The sequence below is a fragment of the Oncorhynchus gorbuscha genome, linkage group LG01 (assembly GCF_021184085.1).
Source record: "Oncorhynchus gorbuscha isolate QuinsamMale2020 ecotype Even-year linkage group LG01, OgorEven_v1.0, whole genome shotgun sequence".
Classification (NCBI taxonomy): Eukaryota; Metazoa; Chordata; class Actinopteri; order Salmoniformes; family Salmonidae; genus Oncorhynchus; species Oncorhynchus gorbuscha.
The window spans coordinates 84,512,612-84,535,679 of record NC_060173.1 but is presented as its reverse complement, the minus strand read 5'-3'; the positions used below and the strand labels follow the sequence as shown (position 1 = coordinate 84,535,679).

General features: G+C 47.3%; 1 protein-coding gene across 1 annotated transcript in view; it reads right to left on the bottom strand.

Moving 5' to 3' along the window:
• Nucleotides 1-19,056, bottom strand: part of LOC124020809 (norrin cystine knot growth factor NDP) — a 30,058-nt gene extending 11,002 nt beyond the window's left edge. The window contains exon 1 of the mRNA XM_046336119.1: nucleotides 18,764-19,056. The gene's annotated coding sequence lies outside the window, so the exon portion shown is untranslated. The remainder of the gene's footprint in view (nucleotides 1-18,763) is intronic.
• Nucleotides 19,057-23,068: the final 4,012 nt, after the last annotated feature.

Below are 23,068 nucleotides of genomic sequence, written 5' to 3'. Positions count from 1 at the left end.
CAAATGTTACAGTAGCTATCTATGTTTTGTTGCGGGATATGGTTGGATCTGAATGGATTTCACAGCTATTTGTGTTTTCAAATCCTTTCTAGTCTTTGAAGAACTTCCGCTCCCACATATCTCGTCTGGTACAGCTCATATTGCTTCGTTTTTGTTGTTGATGTAATATTGCCCGTTGTAATATGGCATTTCCACTAAGCATCTGACGTTACAGCCTTATTCTGAAATTGATTCAACTGTTTTTTTCCTCATCAATTTTCACACAATACCCCATAATGACAAAGGAAAAACAGGTTTTTATTAATTGTTGCTAATTTATTTAAAAAATGTAAAAAATACTGGAAAAAGGGAAGGGGTCTGAATACTTTCCGAATGCACTGTGTGTGTGTGTGTGTGTGTGTGTGTGTGTGTGTGTGTGTGTGTGTGTGTGTGTGTGTGTGTGTGTGTGTGTGTGTGTGTGTGTGTGTGTGTGTGTGTGTGTGTGTGTGTGTGTGTGTGTGTGTGTGTGTGTGTGTGTGTGTGTGTGAGAGCCAGTTTCATCATAACGCTTGATGGTTTTTGCGACTGCAAAATATATATGCAAATAATATATATATATATAAACACTACCGGTCAAAAGTTTTAGAACACCTACTCATTCAAGGGTTTTGTCATGCAGGTTTGGCGAAAACAGAGTCTTTAATCCAGTAAAGTAAATACAATCAAAAAACAAACTTTCATGAAATAGGACAAACTGGAGACTCGATCTTGAACAGCAGGTGAACAGCAGGTTGCCTCGGGAAGGTGAACCAAACAGACTCAGACACCTGCTCACCACGCAGCATCTTAAAAACACGACACGACAGGCGATACACAAGCACAGCCGGTGAATTCTAGACAAGGAACCGAAAGTTCGAATAACAAGGAGAGAAATAGGGACTCTAATCAGGGAAAAGGATCGGGAACAGGTGTGGGAAGACTAAATGATTGATTAGGGGAATAGGAACAGCTGGGAGCAGGAAACGATAGAGAGAAGAGAGAGCGGGAGAGTGAGAGAGGGAGGGGAGAGAGGGATAGAAAGAGGGAAAGAACCTAATAAGACCAGCAGAGGGAAACGAATAGAAGGAGAAGAACAGGGACAAGGCATGATAATCAATGACAAAACATGACAGTACCCCCCACTCACCGAGCGCCTCCTGGCGCACTCGAGGAGGAATCCTGGCGGCAACGGAGGAAATCATCAATGAGTGAACGGTCCAGCACGTCCCGAGACGGAACCCAACTCCTCTCCTCAGGACCGTAACCCTCCCAATCCACTAAGTATTGGTTCCCGAACGCATGTCCATGATCTTATGTACCTTGTAAAAGGTGCGCTCTCGACAAGGACGGGAGGGGGGAGGGAAGACACGGGAGTGCGAAGAAAGGGCTTGACACAGGAGACATGGAAGACAGGATGGACGCGACGAAGATGTCGCGGAAGAAACATCGCACATCAGGATTGACGACCTGGGAGACACGGAACGGACCAATGAACCGCGGAGTCAACTTACAAGCTGTCGTAAGAGGAAGGTTGCGAGTGGAAAGCCACACTCTCTGGCCGCAACAATACCTTGGACTCTTAATCCTGCGTTTATTGGCGGCTCTCACAGTCTGTGCCCTGTAACGGCAAAGTGCAGACCTCACCCTCCTCCAGGTGCGCTCACAACGTTGGACAAACGCTTGAGCGGAGGAACGCTGGACTCGGCAAGCTGGGATGAGAACAGAGGAGGCTGGTAACCCAGACTACTCTGAAACGGAGATAACCCGGTAGCAGACGAAGGAAGCGAATTGTGAGCGTATTCTGCCCAGGGGAGCTGTTCTGCCCAAGACGCAGGGTTTCTGAAAGAAAGGCTGCGTGTATGCGACCAATCGTCTGATTGGCCCTCTCTGCTTGACCGTTAGACTGGGGATGAAACCCGGAAGAGAGATGACGGACGCACCAATCAAACGACAGAACTCCCTCCAAAACTGTGACGTGAATTGCGGGCCTCTGTCTGAAACGGCGTCTAACGGGAGGCCATGAATTCTGAATACATTCTCGATAATGATTTGTGCCGTCTCCTTAGCGGAAGGAAGTTTAGCGAGGGGAATGAAATGTGCCGCCTTAGAGAACCTATCGACAACCGTAAGAATCACAGTCTTCCCCGCAGACAAAGGCAGACCGGTAATGAAGTCTAGGGCGATGTGAGACCATGGTCGAGAAGGAATGGGAGCGGTCTGAGACGACCGGCAGGAGGAGAGTTACCCGACTTAGTCTGCGCGCAGTCCGAACAAGCAGCCACGAAACGGCGCGTGTCACGCTCCTGAGTCGGCCACCAAAAGCGCTGGCGAATAGACGCAAGAGTGCCTCGAACACCGGGATGACCAGCTAACTTGGCAGAGTGAGCCCAGTGAAGAACAGCCAGACGAGTGGAAACAGGAACGAAAAGGAGGTTACTAGGACAAGCGCGCGGCGACGCAGTGTGCGTGAGTGCTTGCTTAACCTGTCTTTCAATTCCCCAGACTGTTAACCCGACAACACGCCCATAAGGAAGAATCCCCTCGGGATCAGTAGAAGCCACAGAAGAACTAAACAGACGGGATAAGGCATCAGGCTTGTTGTTCTTGCTACCCGGACGGTAAGAAATCACAAACTCGAAACAGCGAAAAACAACGCCCAACGAGCTTGACGGGCATTAAGTCGTTTGGCAGAACGGATGTACTCAAGGTTCTTATGGTCTGTGGCTGTCGCCCCCTCCAACCACTGTCGCCATTCGCCTAGGGCTAAGCGGATGGCGAGCAGTTCACGGTTACCCACAGGGAGTTGCGCTCAGATGGCGACAGGCGATGAGAAAAATAAGCGCAAGGATGAACCTTATCGTCAGACTGGAAGCGCTGGGATAGAATGGCTCCCACGCCTACCTCTGAAGCGTCAACCTCGACAATGAATTGTCTAGTGACGTTAACGAGGATAGGAGCGGATTAAAACGTTCTTTTAGAAGATCAAAAGCTCCCTGGGCGGAACCGGACCACTTAAAACACGTCTTGACAGAAGTAAGAGCTGTGAGAGGGGCAGCAACTTGACCGAAATTACGAATGAAACGCCGATAGAAATTAGCGAAACCTAAAAAGCGCTGCAACTCGACACGTGACCTTGGGAACGGGCCAATCACTGACAGCTTGGACCTTAGCGGAATCCATCTGAATGCCTTCAGCGGAAATAACGGAACCGAGAAAAGTAACGGAGGAGACATGAAAAGAGCACTTCTCAGCCTTTACGTAGAGACAATTCTCTAAAGGCGCTGTAGAACACGTCTAACGTGCTGAACATGAATCTCGAGTGACGGAGAAAAAATCAGGATATCGTCAAGATAGACAAAAACAAAGATGTTCAGCATGTCTCTCAGAACATCATTAACTAATGCCTGAAAAACAGCTGGCGCATTGGCGAGACCAAACGGCAGAACCCGGTACTCAAAATGCCTAACGGACACCCGTTTTCCACTGTCCCCCTCTCTGATGCGCACGAGATCTCGAAGGTCCAACTTAGTAAAGCACCTGGCTCCCTGCAGAATCTCGAAGGCTGATGACATAAGGGGAAGCGGATAACGATTCTTAACCGTTATGTCATTCAGCCCTCGATAACCACGCAGGGGCGCAGAGTACCACATCCTTCTTCTTAACAAAAAGAACCCCGCCCCGGCCGGAGAGGAAGAAGGCACTATGGTACCGGCGTCCAAGAGACACAGACAAATAATCCTCGAGAGCCTTACGTTCGGGAGCCGACAGAGAGTATAGTCTACCCCGAGGAGGAGTGGTCCCCGGAAGGAGATCAAACTACAATCATACGACCGGTGAGGAGGAAGGGAGTTGGCTCGGGACCGACTGAAGACCGTGCGCAGATCATGATATTCCTCCGGCACTCCTGTCAAATCGCCAGGTTCCTCCTGAGAAGTAGGGACAGAAGAAACGGGAGGGATGGCAGACATTAAACACTTCACATGACAAGAAACGTTCCAGGATAGGATAGAATTACTAGACCAATTAATAGAAGGATTATGACATACTAGCCAGGGATGACCCAAAACAACAGGTGTAAACGGTGAACGAAAAATCAAAAAAGAAATAGTCTCACTGTGGTTACCAGATACTGTGAGGGTTAAAGGTAGTGTCTCAAATCTGATACTGGGAAGATGACTACCATCTAAAAGGCGAACATGGGCGTAGGCTTCTCTAACTCTCTGAAAGGAATGTCATGTTTCCGAACCCATGCTTCGTCCATGAAACAACCCTCAGCCCCAGAGTCTATCAAGGCACTACATGTCACCCAAACCGGTCCAGCGTAGATGGACCGACAAAGTAGTAAGGATTTTGATGGAGAGACTTGAGTAGTTGCGCTCACCTGTAGCCCTCCGCTTACAGATGAGCTCTGGCTTTACTGGACATGAATTAACAAAATGTCCAGCAACTCCGCAATAGAGCACAGGCGGTTGGTGATCCTCCGTTCCCTCTCCTTAGTCGAGATGCGAATCCCTCCCAGCTGCATGGGCTCAGTCTCTGAGCCAGAGGAGGAGATGGTTGTGCGGAGCAAAAACACGTTGATGCGAGCTCTCAGCCCGGTGACGAAGATCTACCCGTCGTTCTATGCGGATGGCGAGAGCAATCAAAGAGTCCACATCTGAAGGAACCTCCCGGGAGAATCTCATCCTTAACCACTGCGTAAGTCCCTCCAGAAAAAATAACTGTTCCACTCACTCAGTGTGAAACTCAATAGAATAATCCGTTATGGACCGTTCACCTTGGCATAGGGAAGCCAGGGCCCTAAGCCTCCCTACCAAAAACTGAACGGTCAAAAACCCGAATCATCTCCTCTTTAAAGTTCTGGTACTTGTTAGAGCAATCAGCCCTTGCCTCCCAGATAGCTGTGCCCCATTCTCGAGCCCGGCCAGTAAGTGAAATAACGTGAGTCCTCTAGAGTATGTGTTGGGTTAGAACACAATCTCACACTGCGTGAGAAAGGAGCGGCACTCAGTGGGCTGCCCGGAGTAGCAAGGTGGGTTATTAACCCTAGGTTCTGGAGGCTCGGCAGGCCAGGAAGTAACAGGTGGCACGAGACGAAGACTCTGGAACTGTCCAGAGAGGTCGGAAACCTGAGCGGCCAGGTTCTCCACGGCATGGCGAGCAGCAGACAATTCCTGCTCGTGTCTGCCGAGCATGGCTCCTTGGATCTCGACGGCAGTGCAGCGTCTGAAGTCGCTGGGTCCATTCCTTGGTCGGTTCCTTCTGTCATGCAGGTGAAAGAGGACCCAAAAGCGACTTGGCGAAAACAGAGTCTTTAATCCAGTAAAGTAAATACAATCAAAAAACACAACTTTCACTCGAAATGACGAGGACAAACTGGAGACTCGATCTTGAACAGCAGGTGAACAGCAGGTTGCCTCGGGAAGGCACTTGAACAAACAGACTCAGACACCTGCTCACCACGCAGCATCTGAGGAAAACACGACACGACAGGGCGATACACAAGCACAGCACGGTGAATTCTAGACAAGGAACCGACAGGGCAGAAACGAATAACAAGGAGAGAAATAGGGACTCTAATCAGGGAAAAGGATCGGGAACAGGTGTGGGAAGACTAAATGATTGATTAGGGGAATAGGAACAGCTGGGAGCAACAACGATAGAGAGAAGAGAGAGCGGGAGAGTGAGAGAGGGAGGGGGAGAGAGAGGGATAGAAAGAGGGAAAGAACCTAATAAGACCAGCAGAGGGAAACGAATAGAAGGAGAAGAACAGGGACAAGGCATGATAATCAATGACAAAACATGACAGGTTTTTCTTTATTTTTACTATTAATAGTAAAGACATAAAAACTATGAAATAACACGTATGGAATCACAAAGTAACCAAAAAAGTGTTCATGAGGTCATCACCTGGAATGCATCTTAATTAACAGGTGTGCCTTCTTAAAAGTTCATTTAAGGAATTTCTTTCTTCTTAATGCTTTTGAGTCAGTGTTGTGACAAAGTAGGGGTGGTGTACAGAAGATAGCCCTATTTGGTAAAATACCATGTCTATATTATTTCAAGAACAGCCCAAATAAGCAAAGAGTCCATCATTATTCAAGATATAAAGGTCAGTCAATACAGAACATTTCAATACATTTTAACGTTTCTTCAAGTGCAGTCGCAAAAAACATCAAGCACTATGATGAAACTGGCTCTCATGAGGACATGATTCCATATGTGTTATTTCATCGTTTTGATGTCTTCACTATTATTTTACAATGTAGAAAATAGTAAAAATAAATAAAAACCCTTGAGTGGGTGTGTCCAAACTTCTGACTGGTTTGTGTGGTCTTTTAATATGGGATGTTGTTTATGTTTAAAGATTTGCCTCCTGAGGATGTTAAAGTTTTCTGAATCAGAATTGGATGATGATGATGATGATGATGATGATGATGACGAACCACTACGATAATAGCTATGATAACTATGACAATAATGTTAACTATGATAACCATGACAACGATGACAACGATGACAGTGATTACACCAGTTGCTATGCCAGCCAGGTATGTGTGATATTAAAATAACTGTGATAAACAACTGTGAAGGCTGGCTGTCTGAGAGGTAGAGCCAGGCTGCCAATGCTCCCCTCAGTAAGAACAGATTGTGATGTCTGCTGTGCTGTATAAACCATGTACCAGCACATGTTACTGGCCAGCTAAACATCTTAGGGAGTATTTATTTTAACAGGACAACTGATACTTACATTCCTAACAGGAGGAATTCTAAAGTTTTTAATGATTCCCTCTAGAAAGAAAAACCCTGGGATGGAGGGATGGAAGGAGGGATGGAAGGAAGGAGGGATGAAAGGTTTTAATTGAACTTAATGCATTCTGGGATTTTGGTACAAATGAGGAAACCCTAGCAGAGTTGTTTAGAAACAAAGAAGAATGCTAAAGAGGGACTTTTGACATAATACAGGGTATTGTTTTGTTATAAATTATAATTTCCTCTTTTGGAGCATGCCAAACCTTACTCTGGAGTTCTGTTACTGAGAGAGTCTCAGGGAAGTGAGCCACGGCCCGCACACCCACGCACACACACACACACACACACACACACACACACACACACACACACACACACACACACACACACACACACACACACACACACACACACACACACACACACACACACACACACACACACACACACACACACACACACACACACACACACACACACCCCACCTCAAAATGCACCACTCCCATCCCCAACACACACCACCCCTGCCTCTCACCAAGCCTATTAGCAAAGCTGCCCCAGCCAATGGAACTGGCCAACACTCTCAACACCAATGCCTTTGTCAGGAGAACCATAAAAAGCAAAGTATCTCGGGGTACGAAAAGAAAAACATGAATACAGATGAAAATATGTAGCATCTCTGGCGGTGGCTTTGCGGTCATGAGAGAATTTGTTTTAATGAGAAGTCATTCCTGGTGGGGAGGAAAGGGTCTGGCTAGAGGCTTTTTGTGCTTGTATTGGGTTAACTCTCTGTGTAATAAAACAACTGAGTCCTCAGTGTGTGTGTATTGGGTTAACTCTCTGTGTAATAAAACAACTGAGTCCTCAGTGTGTGTGTATTGGGTTAACTCTCTGTGTAATAAAACAACTGAGTCCTCAGTGTGTGTGTATTGGGTTAACTCTCTGTGTAATAAAACAACTGAGTCCTCAGTGTGTGTGTATTGGGTTAACTCTCTGTGTAATAAAACAACTGATTCCTCAGTGTGTGTGTATTGGGTTAACTCTCTGTGTAATAAAATAACTGAGTCCTCAGTGTGTGTGTATTGGGTTAACTCTCTGTGTAATAAAATAACTGAGTCCTCAGTGTGTGTGTATTGGGTTAACACTCTGTGTAATAAAACAACTGAGTCCTCAGTGTGTGTGTATTGGGTTAACTCTCTGTGTAATAAAACAACTGAGTTCTCAGTGTGTGTGTGTCTGTGTGTGTGTCTGTATTTGGTAGTCAACCCATGCATCACACACCCACGTGCTCCTGGCTATAGGACCCCCTCTGTCATGCACAGCACACACACATGCATGAACGCTTGCAGGCATAAATACACACACACACACACACACACACACACACACACACACACACACACACACACACACACACACACACACACACACACACACACACACACACACACACACACACACACACACACACACACACACACACACACACACACACACACACACACACACACACACACACACACACACACACACAGTCAGTGAAGCTGACACAGGATCTGGCAACAACACAGATGCCTGTGACGGGTCCTCTGTCGCCAACATCATATCCTCACAGACATATTGGCACACACACGATAAAACACACTCGGACGGACAGACGGACAGACACCTGGACGGACAGACAGACAGGCAGTGAGGACAGACAGACATTAGCCGTGTCAGGAAGCGTCCCCACCCTGTACCTTGGTTCACCTGCCCCACGCTTCCTGCTGATCTGTTCAGCAGCTCCTGGCCCACCACCGCTAAAGGCTAATAGACATAACATGACCTGATACTATATACACAACCACACACACACACCTTGTTTATGCTGGACTGCCATCCTCATTTTGTCCCCATTCAGTTCACATTGGGTCAACCCTTAGTATTTTTATGTCTGTATGTCTCTCCCTTTCTCACTCTCTTCTTCTCTTTCCACTGCTTTCCTACGTTGCTGTACCCCTGTACACCTGTAACCCTGTACCCCTGTACCCTTTGACAGAAATGCAGCTAAACAAAACGTTGGGTGTCATTGCCTGTTAGCTGCCAATACTCCACTCCGTAGACAAAACTCATTCACCAGCAATAAACAGGCAACCACTGCACCGTAATTGACATTGACAAGCCTCTTAGATCCCACTTAGTCTATCTGTGATTGCCAGTCTTATGAGCTTAGTGATCTAGTGACATCAACACATCGTCTCGCAGGGCAGCTAAGACTGGGGGCTTCCAGAACAATATCAGGAGAATGAAAGGCAGGTGTGTGTGTTTATGTGTGTGTGTACATGCACTTGCAGGGGGAACCTTAAATTCCTGAGAATAATGGTTGGGATGAGGAACAAGTGTGTCTGAGTATGTGTGTCTGTGTGTGTGTGTCTGACCCCTTAATTGGGGGAGTTGTTTGAGGGCAGAGGGCCCGAGAGGGGTAAAGGGCAGACTGTGGTCCTCCCCTCCAACTCCCCCACACCTGCCCAGGACTCATATAACACACCTGCCCAGGACTCATATATCACACCTGCCCAGGACTCATATAACACACCTGCCCAGGACTCATATATCACACCTGCCCAGGACTCATATATCATAACACACCTGCCCAGGACTCATATAACACACCTGCCCAGGACTCATATAACACACCTGCCCAGGACTCATATATCACACCTGCCCAGGACTCATATAACACACCTGCCCAGGACTCATATAACACACCTGCCCAGGACTCATATACACACCTGCCCAGGACTCATATAACACACCTGCCCAGGACTCATATAACACACCTGCCCAGGACTCATATAACACACCTGCCCAGGACTCATATAACACACCTGCCCAGGACTCATATAACACACCTGCCCAGGACTCATATAACACACCTGCCCAGGACTCATATAACACACCTGCCCAGGACTCATATAACACACCTGCCCAGGACTCATATAACACACCTGCCCAGGACTCATATAACACACCTGCCCAGGACTCATATAACACACCTGCCCAGGACTCATATAACACACCTGCCCAGGACTCATATAACACACCTGCCCAGGACTCATATAACACACCTGCCCAGGACTCATATAACACACCTGCCCAGGACTCATATAACACACCTGCCCAGGACTCATATAACACACCTGCCCAGGACTCATATAACACACCTGCCCAGGACTCATATAACACACCTGCCCAGGACTCATATAACACACCTGCCCAGGACTCATATAACACACCTGCCCAGGACTCATAACACACCTGCCCAGGACTCATATAACACATGCCCAGGACTCATATATCACACCTGCCCAGGATTTATATAACACACCTGCCCAGGATTTATATAACACACCTTGCCCAGGATATAACACACCTGCCCAGGACTCATATAACACACCTGCCCAGGACTCATATAACACACCTGCCCAGGACTCATATAACACACCTGCCCAGGACTCATATAACACACCTGCCCAGGACTCATATAACACACCTGCCCAGGACTCATATATCACACACACACCTGCCCAGGACTCATATAACACATATAACACACCTGCCCAGGACTCATATAGGACATATCACACCTGCCCAGGACTCATATAACACACCTGCCCAGGACTCATATATCACACCTGCCCAGGACTCATATAACACACCTGCCCAGGACTCATATAACACACCTGCCCAGGACTCATATAACACACCTGCCCAGGACTCATATAACACACATGCCCAGGACTCATATATCACACCTGCCCAGGATTTATATAACACACCTGCCCAGGATTTATATAACACACCTGCCCAGGACTCATATATCACACCTGCCCAGGACTCATATAACACACCTGCCCAGGACTCATATAACACACCTGCCCAGGACTCATATAACACACCTGCCCAGGACTCATATAACACACCTGCCCAGGACTCAGGACTATATCACACCTGCCCAGGATTTATATAACACACCTGCCCAGGATTTATATAACACACCTGCCCAGGACTCATATATCACACCTGCCCAGGACTCATATATCACACCTGCCCAGGACTCATATAACACACCTGCCCAGGACTCATATAACACACCTGCCCAGGACTCATATAACACACCTGCCCAGGACTCATATAACACACCTGCCCAGGACTCATATATCACACCTGCCCAGGACTCATATATCACACCTGCCCAGGATTTATATAACACACCTGCCCAGGATTTATATAACACTGGGTCTACACAAACAACAAGCTGTACCCTCTTCTCTTCACTGCTATTGATACTACGTAATGCCCAACAAGGTCTCACGGTGTGACTTCAATATTCAACATTTGTCCAAGGGGGGGGGGGGGGGCTATAGGGATAAACATCAGATTTATACGGTTAAGTTTAGGCATTCATTCTGAATCGTCTAGAGTGAGGGTTAAGGATTAGGATAGGGCACTTAAAAAAGGTGAGTGCCTAGAACTGGGCCCCTCTGGGCCTCTCTGGGCCTCTCTGGGCCCCTCTGGGCTCCGCGAGCTCTAGCCTCTCTGGGCCTCTCTGGGCCCCTCTGGGCCTCTCTGGGCTAGAGCTCGCGGATTACGGTGGGCTGTTGGACAGTAACAGTGTGTGTCACTTCTCCATTCACCTCTCGTCACACCAAACATCTACATTGGCAGTCGAATCCCGTACGGTACAATCGGCTCGTTCATTTTGAATTACACTGAATTTTATTAAAGTAAACAACTCGGTTTTATTTCTATCACAGAAAGTTGCTAAGCATTGCCAGGCTTGATCTGTTGCATTGCCAGGCTTGATTATTATGCTGTAACTTTCCGTTTTGAGAAACATTTGATATTGAGAAGCAGTCAGACATGTCTGCTGTTATTGCTGTGGGAAAATACTGTACACCAAATACAGCTCTTAGTCTGTCTGTCTGTCTGTCTGTCTGTCTGTCTGTCTGTCTGTCTGTCTGTCTGTCTGTCTGTCTGTCTGTCTGTCTGTCTGTCTGTCTGTCTGTCTGTCTGTCTGTCTGTCTGTCTGTCTGTCTGTCTGTCTGTCTGTCTGTCTGTCTGTCTGTCTGAGACACTCCAGGTCTGTAGGATCCAGCGGCGCCAGGGCTTGGCCCAGTCACCGACTGTCTCTAACCCAGTCACCGACTGTCTCTTACCCAGTCACCGACTGTCTCTAACCCAGTCACCGACTGTCTCTAACCCAGTCACCGACTGTCTCTAACCCAGTCACCGACTGTCTCTAACCCAGTCACCGACTGTCTCTAACCCAGTCACAGTGACCTGTCTAGGGGGTAGAGTGGAAAAGAAGCGGGGGTGGGGAGTAGGGTTTAGGGGTAGATAGCAGACCTAGATGAAATATGGATGGAGAGGAGAGGTTAAGCGAGGGAACGAGGGGATAATGTAGGTTAGGGGGCTGAGAAGAGAGAGAAAGAGGGAGAGGGGGTATACAGTAGGTTGTTGAGGCACTTAAGATATAAGCCCCAGTAATGAGATAGTAAAACTATCAGCCATGTTCCCTCACACAAAGCAAGTCCCCTTCAAGTGGGAAGTGGCCAAAACGAGTCCACTTACGGGGGGGGGGGTCTTAGGGGCACAGGCTGGCTCCAAGAATGAGTTATCCAAAGTCATTATGATTCTCTTCCTAAAACAAGTAATGTTAAGATACAGATTTGGGCAGTCTTATCCCTTCAGGGGCTTCACATCCAGTAGCTGGGAATAGGCTGTCCCTGGACTTGCCATCACACAACAGATAAGAGGGGTCCTAGTCGTCTTGTTGGCCCATTAGTGCTGAGACATTCCTGACATTCAGGAGCCTAGGGGCCAACCCTCCACTGATACGCATGGAGACCCTTCACCTAGCCCCCCCCCCCCCACACACACACAAGCTCGCAGGCATAATGCAAGTACCCCTCACCCTAACCGCAAAAGGCCCTTGACATAATTCTACCCAACACAAACTGTACTCTGTTAGAAGACTGAACTGGATAAAGTAACAAGCAGCATTGGGTTTAGTGACGCAGTAATAAGTGCAGACAAGTCCCCGTTTTAGGGTTCAGCAATGTAATTCCTACCAATTTCATTTATCTGTACATATCCATTTAGTGTCAACAGGGCACAAAACAAGCCCCACATAGCCCAAAGATATACTATTGATATCCATAGAGAATGCAGTCAATCTCAGGGCTTTAGCTAAATGAAACATTAAGACATAAAACCATCCAAAACATCCCTTTGGGGGAAATAAATAACTTATTAAAGCAGTGAGAAGGGAGAGACGAGATTAGTTTGTTGCGTTTTTCCCATGCTATGGTTGGAGCCACTCACATACAGGCACACACACACACGCACACGCACACGCACACGCACGCACGCACGCACACGCACACGCACACGCACACGCACACGCACACACACACACACACACACACACACACACACACACACACACACACACACACACACACACACACACACACACACACACACACACACACACACACACACACACACACACTGATACACTGAGCTAACTACTGGACCTCCAGGTGACTGCAGACCAGGAGTTTCTGTGCTAAGCTGAGGCAGACAGGGGTACTGGATGATTTCACTCACCACATTCCCACCTAGTTTAACTTCACAATATGTGTTGTTGTTGCTGTAAGTGAGTTGTGTTGAGGTGGAAACATCGCTGCTGCCCACCTCTCTTTTGTGTCTTTAGCTGGAGAGTGGAGTCAAATGCTGAGGGATCCTCTCCTCTTTATCTGTTTGTTGGAAGCAACAAACAGTCTTGTCTGTCTGTCTCCCTATGCAACTGCTGCCTGCCAGTCGTACAACTGCAGTGGAGAGTGTTGGGGGAGTTTTTGTAGTAGAAATGTTGTTGTCAGTTATTTTATCTATCTCTTCCCTCTTTATATAATTCTCTCCCTCTCTAAATTCTGCAGCATCTCCAGCGTAGCCTAGTTGTTAGAGCGTTGGACTAGTAACCGGAAGGTTGTAAGTTTAAACCCCCGAGCTGACAAGGTACAAATCTGTTGTTCTGCCCCTGAACAGGCAGTTAACCCACTGTTCCCAGGCCGTCATTGAAAATAAGAATATGTTCTTAACTGACTTGCCTGGTTAAATAAAGGTAAAATATATATATATATATTCCTCTCTGTACCTCCCTCTGTCTGTCTCTCTCCCACTGTACAACAATGTTTTCTGAACACCCTCCTCCATTGTTTCACCAGCTTTTAATAAACTAAAGGGCAGATTCTTTAGGGAGGGGAGGGGTGTGCGCACACACACACACACACACACACACACACACACACACACACACACACACACACACACACACACACACACACACACACACACACACACACACACACACACACACACACACACACACACACACACACACACACACACACACACACACACACACACACACACACACACACACACACACACAGAGACCCATGGCATTCCTCTTACACGACACGGACACCCTTCAAAGCTAAGCCCCTCACTAAATATATCCCCCTGGTAGAGATAAGACAAATAGTGTGGATTTGAGGCCAGTGTTCAGCCAATGACAGGCGGACGTGGGAGCAAGGCTAAGCTAATGTTAGCTTTACAATTTAGGCTTCTCAGAAACACCACTGGCTAGCAAGAGAGAGACAGAGAGAGAGAGAGCAAAGACCTGCAAGTGTGTGTGTGTGTGTGTGTGTGTGTGTGTGTGTGTGTGTGTGTGTGTGTGTGTGTGTGTGTGTGTGTGTGTGTGTGTGTGTGTGTGTGTGTGTGTTTTAGGTGGTCCAGTGCACCCCTCTGATCCCGTTAACTTTGCTTTGATCCTGTTAACCTTGCTTTGATCTGAGTGGACCTCCTCATCCCAGGGCTCAGTAGTTAAGACCCTGTAACCCCAGTCACTGTCTGATGATCAAATCTATGGACCTGGACTCTATGCACCCAACAACACCACTCAGGACTCTTTAGACTAATCACACGCCCATTTGATAACATCATACTGAACACAGTGGCAGACACTGTTTTCATACTGAACACAGAAAATGAAGGGCCAAGCTTGAGTAGCGGTGGTGCTGCACTGAATTATAGCCATGTGATGAGCAACCTCAACCTTACCTTTAACAGCCTCTAGTATCAAACGTAGGCTTTTGTCTAGGCTTCAGCTCAGTGGGCTAATGCAGTCTTGAAGGGTGTAGACAGGCCGGATTTGATATCTGGTTGTTTGTACGACTAAAGAAGACCTTACCACAAAGAGCTCTACATCCATCCATCAATCCATCCATCTGTCCGTCCATCAATCCGTCTGTCTGTCTGTCTGTCTGTCTGTCTGTCTGTCTGTCTGTCTGTCTGTCTGTCTGTCTGTCTGTCTGTCTGTCTGTCTGTCTGTCTGTCTGTCTGTCTGTCTGTCTGTCTGTCTGTCTGTCTGTCTGTCTGTCTGTCTGTCTGTCTGTCTGTGTCTCCGTCCGTCTGTCTGTCTGTCTGTCCGTCCTGTCCGTCCGTCCGTCCGTGTCTGTCTGTCCGTCTGTCTGTCTGTCTGTCTGTCCGTCTGTCTGTCCGTCCGTCTGTCCGTCTGTCTGTCTGTCTGTCTGTCCGTCTGTCCGTCTGTCCGTCCGTCCGTCTGTCCGTCTGTCCGTCTGTCCGTCTGTCCGTCCGTCCGTCCGTCCGTCCGTCCGTCCGTCCGTCTGTTCCACACATTTTCTTCTACAGTCACTATCTGGCACATTGTTTCACTGATAGAATTACATTACTGTGCGTGCAGTGTGTTCATTAGTCAAAGGCACATTCCTGCTACAGTGAGACATAACAAACTGGCCATCTGAGATTCACCACAGTCCAAATAAATAGACACACACACAGGTGTGCTATGGTGGGAGAACGCAATATCCCCCTCATAGATGGATGGACACACACATGCCTACACGCATGCACAGTATGCACGCACGCACACACATACAGACACACACACACACACACATCGGTCGGACTCCACATGTGTCTGGAGAAGTGTGTGACGCTTCAAACACACCTCCGGTCCTCCTACTCCTCTCCAAACAATTCTAGAACAGTCGTTTCACACCACAGAGGACACACGCATGCACACACACACACACACACTTTTTGCACAAACTGTTTCTCAGCTGGTGTCATTGGCTTCTACTGAAGTGAGATGTCTGGATGGAAGTATGCGTTGTTTCTTTCTCTCTGTCTCTCTCTCTATCCATCACTCTGTCTCTCTCTATCCATCACTGTCTCTCTTTCTCTCTCACTACCTCCTTCCATGTCTCAGTGTCTGTCTCTCTGTCTCACTCTATATCTCTCACCACCTCCTTCCATGTCTCTGTGTCTGTCTCTCTGTCTCTCTCTCCCACCTCCTCTCTGTCTATCTCTATATACTGTTTTCCAATCTTTCATTCTCTCCCTCTCTCTCTCTATCTCCTTGTCTTTCTTTCTGTCTGTTTGTCTCCTCCGTCGTGACCCCTCCTCATCTCTGTCTCTGTCTCTCACTGTCTCTGTGTCTCACTGTCTCTGTCTCTGTCTCTCACTGTCTCTGTCTCTCTCTCTCTCTCTATCTCTCTCTCACACTCTCTGTGTGTTAGATGAATGTAGTAGTGTAGGAAGGACTGTAACTCATCTATCATATCTACCTACCACAGAGTCCATTATAACTGTCATCAAGTTCACACACAGCATGAGGCCATAACCCAGTTCTAAAACTGACGCACGCAATCACACAGACACACACACCACAAATGACATGTCCCTAGGCTACATCATTCACACACAACATACTTCGCTACGTAAAACCTCTCAACACAAACTCCCTCCACACCCTCACATAAACACACACTCTCCCTCCACACACCACCTTGTACAAACGTCCACATGCACACCTTCTAGTTATGTCATCTTCTATCTGTCTGTCTGTCTGTCTGTCTGTCTGTCTGTCTGTCTGTCTGTCTGTCTGTCTGTCTGTCTGTCTGTCTGTCTGTCTGTCTGTCTGTCTGTCTGTCTGTCTGTCTGTCTGTCTGTCTGTCTGTCTGTCTGTCTGTCTGTCTGTCTGTCTGTCTGTCTGTCTGTCTGTCTGTCTGTCTGTCTGTCTGTCTGTCTGTCTGTCTCCCTAGGCAACTGCTGCCTGCCAGTCCCCCACAACTGCAGTGGAGGAGATGGAGGTATGGGGGAGTTTGTAGGTAGAAATGTTGTTGTCTGTTATGTTTCTCTCTCTTCTCCCTCTAAAATTCTTCTCTCCCTCTCTAAATTCTGCGGCATCGTCGACTCTCTTTCTCTCTGCCCCTCCCTCCCTCCCTCCCTCCCTCCCTCCCTCCCTCCCTCCCTCCCTCCCTCCCTCCCTCCCTCCCTCCCTCCCTCCCTCCCCCTCCCTCCCTCCCTCCCTCCCTCCTTCCCTCCCTCCTTCCCTCCCTCCCTATCTCCCTCCCTCCCTCCTTCCCTCCCTCCCTCCCTCCCTCCCTCCCTCCCTCCTTCCCTCCCTCCCTCCCTCCCTCCTTCCCTCCCTCCCTCCCTCCCTCCCTCCCTATCTCCCTCCTTCCCTCCCTCCCTCCTTCCCTCCCTCCCTCCCTCCCTCCCTCCCTCCCTCCCTCCCTCCCTCCCTCCCTATCTCCCTCCCTATCTCCCTCCTTCCCTCCCTCCCTCCCTCCTTCCCTCCCCCTCCCTCCCTCCCTCCCTCCCTCCCTCCCTCCATCCCTCCCTCCCTCCCTCCCTCCCTCCCTCCCTCCCTCCTTCCTTCCTTCCTTCCTTCCTTCCTTCCTTCCCTCCCTCCCTCCCTCCCTCCCTCCCTCCATCCCTCCCTCCCTCCCTCCCCTCCCTCCTTCCCTCCCTCCCTCCCTCCCTCCCTCCCTCCCTCCCTCCATCCCTCCCTCCCTCCCTCCCTCCCTCCCTCCCTCCATCCCTCCCTCCCTCCCTCCCTCCCTCCCTCCCTCCCTCCCTCCCTCCTTCCTTCCTTCCCTCCCTCCCTCCCTCCCTCCCTCTCCCTCCCTCCCTCCCTCCCTCCCTCCCCCCTCAACAACATTACATAGTTTGTATTACAATATCTACCCATGTGAGTGGTTGTAGTATACCACATACCAGTCCACTAAGTCATCATCACAGTCCTTAAAGGCTAAAACTGATTTCTGGTCATTTTTATGAGTCATATACAACCATTGATTCTTGAAGAATGTAAATGCTATATCATTACCCAAAACGCAGGGCTTCATTTTGTGTAATAAGTCTTTGGAAACAAACAATGTATAGTTTCAAAACATTTCATTTTGGTTGATGCGTCGATCCTCAGCCCCAGTATGCTTTTAACCAGAACAGTGCCTGAGCACATAGGATAGAAATACCTCAGCAGAGTTGGAGAGAATACATACCTGAGATAGTACATGGCTGGATGACTAGGCAATGAGCTGACGCAGCCAGGCAACATCTAAACCAATTCCTCAACCACCCTTTATTGGTTCTGAACATACTGCTATTATATGTAGTCTACCTATTGATGGATGGTATGACAGTACATTCACTTATGTACCTGTGTAGTACATTATAAGCTGAGGCAATCAGTTAAACAATGCTGTTTTTGTAATTATGCTACTTTCAGTTTGAACATGAACCGGTTACTGGTAATATACCTTTTCCATGGAAAATATGATAGCATACCTATTCTGTCTATCTGCATAGGAAATGGCTAAGTGGAGCCCCCATGCTTAACTTCACAAATAGAAAATACATAAAAAATGCTTTAAACGAAGGTATCAACCAGCCTACATTCATTACACTGCTTATCGCCCCATACATGCAGATTACGATGGAATTACAGTTTTTAACAATAAACCAAAGTGCGGAGGACACCCAGTGATCGTATGCCTCAAATCCAGAGAAGGTGAACAGATCCTGGGTCCTGGGTCACCTCCAGATCTCTAGTGGTCCATGGTGGTCTTACCTTCAACCGGCCACCGCAGACAGAAAGACAGGAATATCCAACAGCTGCGTCTGATCGGACACAGCCAGTGGAGTCTCCTTTCCACAATCTCTTTTCAATACCTCTGTCCCCCCTTTCACTTGCTCCCCTTCTCTCTTCGTCTCTCTCACACAGACTTGCGCTGACTGATCGTGTGAGCTCTGCTCTCCACCTCGCTCTTTCATTCGCTCACTCTGTCTCTCTCTGCTCTCCCTCACTCTCGTTCTGCTCACTCAATCACTCACTCATTCTCTCTCTCTCTCTCTCTCTCTCTCTCTCTCTCTCGAACCCTTTCTCTGTTATTCTCTCTACCTCTTTCTTTCTATTTCTCTCTCTCCCTCTCTTTATCTCTATGCATGTCTCTGTCTTTCTCACACCCTCCCTATATGACAGGGGAAACGGAAAGCGAATGGGTTGTATGCTATGCGTTGGAGGATGGTGGTCAGATGTGGAACGTGACACAGCAAACATACATCACACACAAACACACACATACACCAGCTGACACACCGACACGCTCCCGCAAGGCAAATTGGTATTCCAGGTCCGGACTGCTGTGCTCTGCTTACGACATCAGAAAGCTGACCAAAAGCCTGGGCCAGTTTTACGAAGCTGGGGTTATAAAACTGTTAGCAGAATTAGCTTATTTGGGTTGGGGTGAGGAGGGGGGCTGGGGGGTGCACTGTAACTTACCTCTGCTGGCTGTACCGGTAGAAGCCTCTGGTCACAAGTCATAGTGAAATGAAGAATAGGATCATCTTCTAATTTGACAAACAACTGAAAAAAGGGAAACAACAGTAGGTTTCTTGTGTTTGCTATGTCAATACCCCCCCTGCAATTTTACCAGGTTGTTTTTGTAAAGATCATTTATTGTGGAGAAACACCCAGTTAATTGTCCTGTCCTAAACTGTCTTGACAGGGAGATCGACAGCCTGAAGACAATAAGACAATAACATAAGATGGGTGACAGATGCAGGATGAGTAATGATAGATGATCAAATGTAATGAGCCATTTTGAAGCAGAGACCATCGTTAGTGAGAAACAGTAGTAGTCATACCTTATCCCAAGGCGGACACAGACGTTGCCAAAAATATTACATCTTTTATGTCTCTTTTCTGAAGGCATTTGAGAAATTTTTACACAATTTGAGACACAAAGAGAAGATCAATATGATATGACTAGGAATACTGGCATCAGCGTTGAGAATATAATCAGCTAAATGAGGTATGGATCTCATCCACAAAGACCAAGTTTAGAGTAGATCAAGAGAGACAGAGAGAGAGAGAGAGAGAGAGAGAGAGAGAGAGAGAGAGAGAGAGAGAGAGAGAGAGAGAGAGAGAGAGAGAGAGAGAGAGAGAGAGACAGAGAGAGAGAGAGAGAGAGAGAGAGAGAGAGAGAGAGAGAGACAGAGAGAGAGAGAGAGAGAGTCAGAGCGAGAGAGAGAGAGAGAGAGAGAGAGAGAGAGAGAGAGAGAGAGAGAGAGACAGAGAGAGAGAGAGAGAGAAGAGAGAGAGAGAGAGACAGAGAGAGAGAGAGAGAGAGAGAGAGAGAGAGAGAGAGAGAGAGAGAGAGAGAGAGAGAGAGAGAGAGAGAGAGAGAGAGAGAGAGAGACAGAGAGAGAGACAGAGAGAGAGAGAGAGAGAGAGAGAGAGAGAGAGAGAGAGAGAGAGAGAGAGAGAGAGAGAGAGAGAGAGAGAGAGAGAGAGAGGAGAGAGAGAGAGAGAGAGAGAGAGAGAGAGAGAGAGAGAGAGAGAGAGAGAGACAGAGAGAGAGAGAGAGAGAGAGAGAGAGAGAGAGAGAGAGAGAGAGAGAGAGAGAGAGAGAGAGAGAGAGAGAGAGAGAGAGAGAGAGAGAGAGAGAGAGAGAGAGACAGAGAGAAATATGTCATCTTTGGATTCCAGTGTCTTTAGGGACTTGTGTTAGAGACGCATTCTTTCACCGCTGGAGACACCGAAGATGAAGAGAAACAACATGCTGTAACAAAAGGTATTCAACGTGTTTTAAACAATAGGCGCCTGAGACAATCTGAGAATAACAACCAAGCCTAGTCAAGGATGACTGAGTGAGTATTATAATACAAGCTGTGTGTGTCTAATAACATATGCTGAGATAATCATTCATATCACAGACAGACAGCCTGGTATGCAGAGCCTAAACTCTCGGGGGAAATAAGGGGGCGAGCCTCGCTCACTAAGTAGGGCACACTAAGTAGGGTTTGGGGGGGGGGGTCAAACGTTTAATAAGAAACACAATTATACCTGAAAGACCTTAGCTAATGCCAAAAATGTCTCACCTTATGTCCTCTTCACACACAAACGCACAAAAACACACGCATACGCACACACACACACACACACACACACACAAACATCCCCTCACCTCTCTCTGACAGGAGTGATTTGGAGTGGAATGTTACACCTCACCAACCGACACCTTGGAGAGATCCAAGCAAGTGTACTTATATTTGAAAAACAGTTTGTAATGGTTTCTGTGGTTTTAAAGGATCACCTCAGTAATTCTCAGTGGAAAACAGAATACAAATTATTCACTGGATGGAAATCTGAGTGTCACTTTTTGGCATTAGAGGCTTGTTTTAGCGAGAGGTGGTGACATAGATTAAATGAGTCGAGCTGATGTATCAAAATATACGTCATGTTGTTCCATTACAGCGAAAAGACAATGTAAATCACACATGAAGTTATTTAACTCTGAAAGTGTGTAGTACTGTGGATGGTGTGTTAGAACAGGGAGGAGGAGGATGGAGGAGGAGGATGGAGGAGGAGGAGGAGGAGGATGGAGATGTCTGTATGTGTGCTCCTATGTGTATGTGTGTGTGTGTGTGTGTGTGTGTGTGTGTGTGTGTGTGTGTGTGTGTGTGTGTGTGTGTGTGTGTGTGTGTGTGTGTGTGTGTGTGTGTGTGTGTGTGTGTGTGTGTGTGTGTGTGTGTGTGTGTGTGTGTGTGTGTGTGTGTGTGTGTGTGTGTGTGTGTGTGCATCCTATATGTGTTGAAGCTGACAGCTGCTCTCTGACAACACACTAACTGGAAAACCATCTCAGCAGTGAAATCGTCCCAACATGGCCTCCACTAAAACCAGAATACAATTTCATGTTTGCCTCCGGTCTTCCAATGGTGACGGGGGGAACGGCAGTGTTCAGCAGGTCTACGGTGGCCTTGAATGGACACACTATGGATGGACTTGGGCTGGTTGATGTACCATAGGGGACTTTTATTCTCTGGTAATGATTTCCCTTCCACCTAAAATTTCAATCCATTTCAATCTCAGTGCCACATTGAATAAAGGCATTGTACTCCAAAGTGTTTAATTTTTGTTGGAAAGCAGTAAAGATGGGTGGGTTGGGGGGGGGGGGTGTTGAGGAGGGCTTTTTGACTCATCACCTCTCATAACTGGATTATATGGTCAGGGTCACATAGCAGCTATACTGACACTTGATTCACAGATCCTAAGGACTTACCAACTCTCTCTGTCTTTTCTTTCTCCCTCTCTCCCTCCCTCCCTCACTCTCTCGCTCTGTCTCTCTCTCTCTCTCAAATTCAAATTCAAGCTGCTTTATTGGCATGAAAAACATTGTGTCAATATTGCCAAAGCAACAATGTATACAATATACATTGTAACAAAATTATAAATGATAGCAAATAATAATATAAAATGGTAGTAAATAATAATACAAAATTAAATACAAAAATAATAACAATAAAATGGTAACAGTCAATAGTAGAAATGTAATAAATATAAAATCAAATTATGGAAAATGAAACTATAACAAACTTATAACTAAATAACGTTAAAAAAAAAAAAATCTCTCTCTCTCTCTCTCTCTCTCTCTCTCTCTCTCTCTCTCTCTCTCTCTCTCTCTCTCTCTCTCTCTCTCTCTCTTCACTGGATCAGTCTGTTCTTCTCTTAACTCCCAGCAGCAGCAGCAGTAGGCCCGGAGGTTTGTCCAGAGCCTCTTGTTGGTGTTATTGCGTGAGAAACACATTCAGTCTTCATTTAGGAGATTAATTTCCAGCCTTGTTTCAAGCTACATGAAAAAAGGGAAAGGCCCCATAATTTTGTGAGATTTATGTAGACCGGTGCGCAACAGAAAAACAGGCCTGTTTGCCTCCAAAATGAGTTCCGCCGGGAATTAAAGTCCGAATGAAAATAGTCCCCTAGAACTAATTTACAGCCGGTGTAGAATAACTTCTCTTCATTTTAGCAGTTAGAATAATGTATGTTCCCTGCCAAAGACAACCTGTGTGTGAGTGTGTGCATGTGCATGTGTGT